We start from the raw sequence: 10,512 nt of genomic DNA on the forward strand, positions 1-10,512 counted from the left end.
ACGATTTTAACAGAAGTTGCATCTTACAAATGGGAAATGAATGCAAGTGGAAATGCGCTTTATGTAAATCGTTTACGATTACTTTTTAACTCGACACTTGACACTTTTATATTTTTTTATGGTTTTACCTCGGGTTTTACTTACCAGGAAATTGTTAAATCAACGGAATAACAATGAAATAATTAAAAAACTTTAAAAAATCAGAGGAACTCACAGGAACTCCAAAAGAAAATCGAGGGAACTCCAAGGAAATCAGAGGTATTTCGTGGAAGTTGGAGGAACTCGGAGGAAATCAGGGAAACTCCGAAGAAATCAAATGAACTCTGAAGAACTCGAAGGAACTCAGAGGAAATCTAATATTTATAGGAAATCAGTGTACAAAATTTGGGTTGCGGTTTACCCCTCGCACCTTGTAAATAAACAGTAACATATATTCGACCTGCGAAAGAAATGAAATGTTCTCCAAGAAATTATAAATTAACAATTTCAAAATATAGTGCCGTCCACGAATTGCTATAAAATGTATTATATCGTTTAATTCTGCACACGCGGATAGATAATCTCTAAGAGAACATACTGTATCCAAATATAAATAAAAACATGTAAGTCAGTCAGGAATTTATTGAGGGTTGGGGCTTAAAACCAGTGCCACGAACAAATGGACCACTTGTCTAACTGCAACGATACTATTGGAAAGTGGACCTATTTACGTAAAAAAAACACAATGGAAAAGTGCCGTATCTCCGTGCATTTAATTAAGGGTATGATCGCATAATTGTATTATATTACTAATTAGCTATAAATGACAATACCCTGCAATCGCATTTATCTAATGAATGTGTAGAATGCCGTTAATTTGGCAAATAATCTTACACATCCATATAATTACGGTATGGATGCAATAAACGAAAGACAAAAGAAATAAATCACCTGAGTAATTGTCGAAACAGCCACAGTAATTATTCGAAACAAAAATATACAACTGCACGGAGACGAAACAAGGCGTAATCTTTGAATTCCTTCGTGGCGGCCAGGGGAGCCTTGTTAAAAAAAGTACCTACATTAGGATCTACCTTATTTTTTTGAGAAAATACGAACCGCGAATATTCAAATCGAGTTTTAAGGCGCAAATTCGGTTCTAGCACAGTAAAATGTACCTACTTCCCATTTTAACTAAGTAGTAAGTAGGTACAATCATTAACTAATTTAATGGCCCTCGTATACCTCATAACTGTCACATAGGCAACCAACATACCATTTTCTCAACTAATCGCTGAAGTAAAACGACTTAAGCAAACGATGTGCTGGTTGCCGGTGCGACAGGTATGAGGTGTACGAGCGCTTTAAATAAGTCAATGACTGTACATCCCTTCACAGTGAGTACACGCTCTATTTTATTAAATTCTTTCCATGGAACTGAACCATCATAGGATACAAAATATCTACAAAAAGTATTTCTGAGTGTTATAGCCGTTTTATTAACTCGAAATGAGATATCCTCAACGTTGTGGCCGTCTCTTTCCAGTACAAAAGGCTTTGAACACGTCAACGGCAAAATCGGTTGCAATGTTAAGAGGTCCATGGAATATCCTCCATTTATTGGTTAATATTCAGAATGTGCCTTCGATATAACGCCGTGCTCTGCTCAACCGATAATTAAATCTGTTGCCGTTGCCAGTACCTCCAAACGAAGTTGACTCACAAATGCTTCATCCGATACGAAGACGTACAGTACATTAGGAAAAGCTGCCCCAGGTAGAAGTCTTGCATCTTGTAGTTCAATGGCATTTGTTTGAAGTGCTTTCCCCAGAGATGAATTTTTGAAAATTAGAGTCATTATCTTTTCCGCGATAATATGAATCTGCGACGGCCATGAGGACCATAAAAAATAATCCTTATAAATAAAATGCTTCGATCCACTATCTTTCGGTTTTATGAATCGGGTGCGCTCTCATCTACGGCTTCTACGCAGTTGCATTGATTTATATAATCAGTGGCAGTGAGGAAAATTTGCTCTTCTTTCGAAATCTTTTTGTATTAATTCCCAATTTTTCTTGATTAATCGCACAGCATACATTTCGGACAATTTCCTTTACTGTTGAAAGTCGTAAGCGATCCGTGTGATGTATTCAACTGAAGAAAAAGTTGATATTTGTCAATTGGTATAGTATATTGGTATAGGGTAACAGTTTAAGACGCGTTAGAGATTTATTTTCTGTGAAGTCAAGAGTCAAAGCAACAATATTCAAATTAATAAATATAGGTATGCCATCCCATCCTAGATCGTTATAATCTTTATTTGTTTTAAGACGTTATTTTGGATTCATAAAATAAAGCGCCCTTCATATAAGGAAAAACAATATATCTAAATCCCTATGTCTACTTCTTAATAAATAGCACTGTATACCTATGCATACAATATGATCATATGTAAACAATAAATATTAATTTGGATTATGCGTGCTTCGTCCGGTCCCGTGGAGCACGGATAATCGAGAACCTCACTTATAACATTATATTTGTCTTTTTCAGTTAAAGTCATTCAGAGAACGGGACAGGAAAATAAACCAATTAAAGGACACCACTTCGAGTGTGCAAGAAGCGGAACAAGAAGCAGAAACTAACTTTAATCGCGAAACATACCAAAATACCACTCCCGCAAAAAGTAACAAAGTCTAGCCGGATAGTGCCGAACAACAAATACTGGAAGAACTACGAAAACCAGATGAAAACTGGAGTCCTCAGATAGCATTTCTGGAAAGCCCTTTATCTGATATCGGTCAACTTACCGATGCAGAAACCCTGGAGTTTCCAATGTGTACTTTAAATGTAATCTGTTGTAACCGGGGTTTCAAATGCTCCCACCCGGTGTAGCTGCATTTCAAGATAGTACTCAAACGTGAAACGGTACTGCAGAGTACTAATGTACTGGCGCGTACTGGCTATCGTGTACTGGCTACCTTCACGCACGGTCGTAAATTGACTTTTTGCAGCTAATAATCGAACGAAAACTTCTCCTTGGAAGATGCCTTTTAAAAAACATTACAGCTGCGTAGGCGTTCTGGCTTGCATCACGGAAAACATGCATACTCAACTCGTTGGAATCATGGAGAGAAAAATGTATCCAATAAGGGACCATATAATTTGCGCCAGAAAGACCACTGTTGAGCTTTAAAACAATTTGAGCTTTCGTGCGATTTCTCACAGAAAATGCAACTGATGCTCATATCACAATTCACTAGCGCTACCGCCGTTGGGATTTTCTCTGTAGTCCAATTATCATATCAGACACATGCTTCTTCTTCTCCTTTGCTTCTTGCAAAGCTAAACGTTCAACTGCCAACTTCCGTTCGTAGGAATATCATCAAACTTGAGAGATGCTTCATCAACACCCTGCATCTCTTCGAGATCACTCTCCGCAACGTGGCTACTAGAAGTGTATGAAGACCGATTCCACACTATTAGAAATTCTTCTGGGATGCGAAACTCTATCATCGGAAACAGCATAGCGCCCCATTTCTCTGATGTTATTCATAATAATAGGTGTTTCAAGCTGATCATAAAAGCTAGCGATATCTGACTTTATACGCATTATTTATGATAATTTTGAGGAGATCTATGATCTGAACTTCAATCTGTAGAGACCTTCCCTACCATAACGCGCCTTCAATGCTTTTACTATCTTCGCATAATAAAAAAAAGTTGCCCGGTAACTTTGAACAAGCATCCGTACTCGGCTATTCTACATGGTGGCAAGCTGCAAATATTCGAACATATCATCATCCAAATCATTATACACCTACGTAAACTGTAACCAGAAGAGCAACCAATCCTTCAAAGTGCCATCAAATTTCCTAAATTCGATCCTAGGAAGCATAAATCTACGTGGATTTTGATGACCAATTATTACTAGGTACCTACGTTCTACGATCACATCTACCTGTTGACTGAGGTCTATGGTTTTCCTCTTGTAGACTCACGATCTTTCCAATTCCTGAATGATTTCCGCTTCTGACATCGAAGCGTCACCTATCATGAGCTCATACACCATAAGGTTTGTACAGAAGACTCCATCTATTATTTCAGCTATCGGTGTCATCTCAATTTTTTTTAAATGTTCTCTGCAGCAATCCCTCGAAGAAAATGGACAGCACACGTAGCTGCAGACGGTCTCTGAAGTGCGAAAGACTCCCAATTCACCAACTGATCCCCTATTTATGCACGATGTGCGTTACAGGGCTGAAAACCTCACCGCAGTGTCCTGTCACGGTCGCCAAATGTTGTAACCAGGGTTTTACTGCTCCTACTCGGTGCAGCAGTCTCCGAGGTTCGAAGAATGATCCAACCATCCCGGAATTAAAAAATTGCCAGATTCTCGATCTTTGTCAAATTTACATAATTGGCACTAAGCAGACAAACAAAACTAATTATTGTAAAAAGGCATGACTATTGACCACTTGAATGAAATCCTAATTAAATACTACTTTTTATCAAAAATATCCAAGGCGTTTTTGGTGTTGCAATTTCCATGTAATTTATTATACATCGTAGTATTCGTATCTAATTGTTGAACATCTCAAAATAAAAAAATTGGCAGCATTGTAGTTCAGATGTTGTGGTCTACAGTTACCCAATATAATGCATTTCGTATTTTATTATTATAAGCAATATAAGCAAGCCATATGGCTAATGTAAGTACCTAAGCAAGGTAAAAAGTCAGTGGTGTAAGTATCGCCAGATGGTTTAACAATAGACACAGCTGAATTCGATTTCGTGTTCATGATATTTTACTTTTAAGACACTAATGTCAAGAAAAATTCCTAGATTAAGATTATTCCAAAATAATCGATCCTAAACTAAAAGATTTCGTTGGCCTATTCTGTTTGGTAATATACACCTAATAAGTACAATTCCAATTTTATCAGATCGGTGGCTTATATCAATAATTGGGTACCTAAATAATACAAAAGTAATGTATAACAAGAATAATTGCTCATTCTTTTAATTAGAAATGATCAGAATTATAATTATAAGATAGTACAAGAAGAAAGTTGCTCATATACCAACAGCAAACATAAAGGTTCATTAATTTCAAGCTGCATACAAACTTTTTCGGACTATTTGTTTTTAAAAGGGTGCAGCTACGGCTATGATAATAAATACCGTGCGTATCCGGGTAGCTGAATAAGAAATTAGTGAATAGTATATTCTTTTGTAAGAGAAATTTGTCAAAAAACATTTCAATAAAATTGTATGATGAGTTGCCTATATAAACGTGTAACAATTTACTGCCCTTTTTACAACTCCTGTTTCATTTCAGATACGCGCGAAGTATTGCCTACACATTCGGCGGAAATATGACCAATAAGAAGGTACTTTTCCTAATTGCTTCGATATCACCTGTCGACAGCATAATAATTACCTATAAAATAATGTAATCAGGAACGCAACCAAGGGCGGGCCTAGATGGGCACATGTACATGTCCATCCTGCATAATTTGTGTCCTTCCTGGTGCTCATACAGCGTGGGAGCAATTGAAAAACTGATGTCGGTATTAGCATTGTTTTGGTAGTCTACTTGGACCAGTTTGACACGTGAAAAGAAAATTGGTCATAATTGGTACAGTTGCACTGATTAATTTTAGCTTGCTAAATAGTTATAGCTTGTTGCTAAAATCGTTCGTTTAATAAAGTCAAGGTTTTCATATGCACTGGCCCACCAGGCACCAGGCACCAGGCCCGTAGCCATCAGGGGGTGGCACCTAGAACGTGGTCTTGCCCCGCTAGAAATTACGGTTGATGGTTCCGTTACAAAAATTATTATTAGCGCATTTCCACAAACATAAAAAAATGCGCTATTGTGGCCACTTTGTCCGTCCGCCAGTCTGTCCGTCCGTCCGTCTGTCCGTCCGTCCGTTGAGTTATTGAGCTATTGTTCTACTTTTATCGCTATTTGGTTCGTTATTGTGTCGAGGCTTGCACCAAGGAAGGAATTTTTTCTGCGTTTATTGCTAAAACAGTTATTGTAAAAAAAAAACGTTTTTTACATGTTCCATAATTTTACACTTTTGCCGTTTATTAACGATCCTAGAGATCGTTTATAATTTTGTATTGCTGTCGGTCGTCTGTCTGTTGGGCTGTCCGTCTGTTCCTTTGTTTGCCTGTCCCTCTATCTGTCCGTGTGAACGATAACTTTGTTTAGAAATGTCCGATCGCTTTGACATCTCCGTTAGTTATAAACTGAATTGCATGAAATTCAATATTTCATTTCGTAGATATATATGTCTCCTTACATTTAAATATCTCTTTATTTTTTTATTTTTTTTGATAATCAATTTATAGTATATTATGTTTATTTTTCAATCATGCCATATTTAATTTCTGTAATTGTTCTGTAATTGGATGTACAAACATCTGTTGGACAATAAATCATTATTATTATTAAAAAATATGGGCATAGCTTTGGCCATATAATACCTACGCAATGCCAAAAGTTGAGTCGAATCGATTCAAAATTCACAGTGCCCTTTTCGCATCTCGACCATTTATAAACCGAATTGCAAATTTTTTTATTTATAAAAGTATTTAAATGAAATTTGTTACATAATCACTTGGAATAAAGGAAAATCTACCGCCAGTGTCAAAATTTGGTTTTGCGCATGCACAGTGCCAACTTTTTTAGTTATGGTAGCATTTAATCGAAATTTGATACATAGGCGCTTGGAATAAAGGAAAAACTAACGTTAGTTTCCAAATTTATGTTTGCGCATGCGCAGTTCCAACTTTCTTATTTGCTTCGAAACGATTCCTAAGTTGGGCTATTAGAAAATATGATTCATAAAGATATCCTTGAAATCCTTGAAATTCTTCTTATAAACTGAAATTGAAGTAGCACGTCAAAAATGGATTGCACATGTGCATTCATATTTGTGACCGGATTTTTACGATTTTAACAGAAGTTGCATCTTACAAATGGGAAATGAATGCAAGTGGAAATGCGCTTTTTGTAAATCGTTTACGATTACTTGTTAACTTGTTTATTTATCAAAAACTTCTTAAGCCACACCTAGAAAAATACCGGCCACCCCTGCTACTTCATTTTGGCTACGGGCCTGTATTATCATTGTATAGTGTATATACAATGGTATTACCCGAGGGATTACCTAAAGCACGTTGTTACCTACCTATAACATTTTTCATTACATATAGGGTGACTCAGTGAAAACAGTCAATGCCAATTTTGCCCACTTAACGACAGTTGTGCCAAAGTCGCTCGAACAGGTCAATTTTAGATTTGAATTAAGTAATACTACTTAGATAAGTTGAACCCTCAGACACAACCCTCTGACACAAGTGCAATAAGTGTACAAGCGAGGATGCGAGTTTGTGAATGTGTTAAATGAAACTTATTTAATTTTGTGGTAAATGCAAAAACAATAAACTGCACCCATATAGACAACGAGCGACAAGTTCACTTCCGGTTGACAATTATTGACCACACTTTAATCACCTAGTCCCTTCACCATTGTCCACCTTATTTCTCAAAACAGAACTGGAAAATTCGAAGCCGTTCGTGAGTTATCATGTACATAGGACGGAAGGACGAGTTCGAGTTTATGATTTTGGATTTTCTGTTCGCCGGCGTCGGTCGGTCCGTCCGTCCGAATGTGTACATGATAACTCGCGAAAGGTTTCGAATTTTTCAATTCTGCTTTCAGTAATAGCATACAGGAAATTTCCTCTATGGTAATAGGTAGGTACCTACCCAATGATGAAGGGATTAACTGATGAAATTTTGGCCAATACTCGTCAGCGGAAGTCACCTTGTCGCTCGTTGTTTATATTGCTGCAGTTTAGTGTTTTTGAATTTACCACAAAATTAAGTCTCATTTAACACACGCACAAACTCGCTTCCTTGCTTGTGCACTTAGGCACTTGTGTCAGATGCTCTTTTCAGACACAAGCTATTAATTATTTCACCTTCAACGCCTACTTAATAAATATTTAAAACAGCTCTGCAAATCCATTTAAATCGAGTTTTCTCTGGAACTAGGTACTGATCGGATTTGAAAAATAAAAACAGTGCTGAAAACAGAACTTTCGAACTATCTAACGTTTACAACTCCTTCCCATTTAAAATATTTGGAGTGCAATTCACCCCCTCTTCCCAGGGTTAAAGTTATGTAAGCAGTATTATTTAATTTAGGTGTCCCCTCAAAACTAAAATTGGCGTTTCAGGCTGTTTAAGGTTTCTTTAAGTGGGAAAAATTGGCATTGCCTGGTTTCAGTGGGCCACCCTGTATAGATTCTCCGTAGCCCTTAAATGACAAAGCTCTCGTCATTGAAAGAAGCTTTTTTCTCCAAAATTTTTGGACATACGTACGCTTAATATTGGAAGAAACTCAACGAGTGTAGTAAATAAAATTTAATATCTAAGTACTATGCGATCAAAAATGAGTTGCTGTCGAGTCACCTTTGGAATTTTTGTTTTCATGGTAAATCGTACTTAACTTGAATTTCCAAAGGCGACTCGACAGCAACTCATTTTTGATCGCCCGTTACTAACTTACATTATCTGTCGGTTTAAAACAACTCCAAATTTTCTTTGGGCATACTTATTGTCCATCCATAGAATTCCTCCTCACAACGTGCCTGAAACTATAATGATTCGTCGTTAGTGCCTGGCCCTGGGGAAATTGCGCTTTTGCCAATACCAATCCGTTGGTAAAATAATATTCACAATTAAACTGTGTAAACTTGTAAAGAATGAGATAGTGAGATGACCTTTCGGAGAAAAAGGGAAACTGATTTTGACATCCAGATTTTGTAGTTCTGGAGGCGACAGAGGGCATCGCTGTCGTAGAATTTAAACATTGAATTCAATGATTCTTTGTAATTTTGCTTTCTATTGTGCTGGTATCTCAACTGAGTCATCCCATTCTGTAGACTGAAGGGTTCTTATCTAGCATCATAGTGTAAGCAGAGTATAGTGTAAGTTATATTCTTTACACTATGCTAGCGCCCTCGTTTGCTTAAACTACCTCGTTTTTTTAAATGTTGGGTACCCTACCTATACTAGAAACTAAACTCTGCTAAAAATGACTACGAATATGCTCTATCTATATATTCCGGTGATTGTGCACACTTACCGGTCAAGGTACACATTTTCCTACGATGTTGGTTTTCCATCCCTCAATTATTGAATATGTGTACATTTTCCGGGGAATGTGTACATTCGCCGATATATACTAAAATTACGTATGAAAATTCATTGGCTGCAAATTTAAATTTTTGCATGCGTGTATTTCAAATTTTTTTCACCGAATATTCGTATTATATTTTAGATTTAGAAGACCTCCCTGTGGGTAATAATGTAACAGTACCAGATGTCTATAAATAATAAATGACATAACTAATCAATAAAAGCTAGGCACGTGGCATAATCACTACCTATAGTTCCATTGTAGGTAGCAGAACACTGAACACAGAATAATTTAAGCATTCCTTACGGTGAAACACAATTAAATGGGAACCAGCAACCCACCAGTTTCAAAAATAAATTCTATCGAATGGGAGGAGCTATAAATTTCGCACTACCGTAATAAATTAGCAATAAATAAACATTGTATTTGTTGCGTCACCAAACTAGAATTTCTTCTGACATTTCTTCAAAGCACGCTCCTGTATCTGTATATAACTATTTCCCTCGTCCCTGTATATATTCCCACTTAGTATGTGCGGCGTATGAGCCGCCGAAGTTAGAATTAGCGTGAATATGCGCGCAATCGAATAGAAGATGTCAACAATGAACATCGCTGTGAAAACACCATAATATCATTTCGCTTCAATTTGTACATCGCCGGGAAAGCTTGTTTCGTGGTCATCATGACATCATCCCCTGCATCGTTCAAGCAACGTAAAATGTTGTCGAATCATCGCCTTCGTCGAAGTTGTATTACCGCCTTGCGTCGTTACCACCAATCTACGTTCTTATCGCTACCGCAAAAGGCAATCTCTTTTCGCATCGCTTCGCCTTCGTTTGTCTATCGTCTAAAAAAGCCTTAGATCGGAACAACAACAAGTAAGACTTTTCAATCATATTTCCTTCGTAAATTTCCTCTTTATTATACCTTTGTGCTTCGTATCGATTCGCCCAACCAAGTTTTACAATCAATTTACTTTATTTGTATTTTTTATCAATAAACACGTTAATCATCATGTCCATTCCTTCGATTACTTTTTCTTTTACCTTACCTTCTTATATTAATGCTTCAGCTGCTTTTGTTTGAAAACTGCTATCAGCCTAAAATGCTGTTAATGTATTCATTATATCTCGTACGTGTAGACGAAGACGTTATGGATCAAATTCTAGACACGGAAGCAGTGAATTACTGGGAACGTGTACGATTCGGAATGAATCAGACACAAGCATAGCACAAACGATTTTGTCGAATGTATTGGTTTTCATACAGGAAACACAATTTCGTGGCATTCCCAACGGCAAACAGTGCG

This window comes from Photinus pyralis, unplaced genomic scaffold (assembly GCF_008802855.1).
Source record: "Photinus pyralis isolate 1611_PpyrPB1 unplaced genomic scaffold, Ppyr1.3 Ppyr1.4_LG7, whole genome shotgun sequence".
In the NCBI taxonomy this organism is placed as follows: domain Eukaryota; kingdom Metazoa; phylum Arthropoda; class Insecta; order Coleoptera; family Lampyridae; genus Photinus; species Photinus pyralis.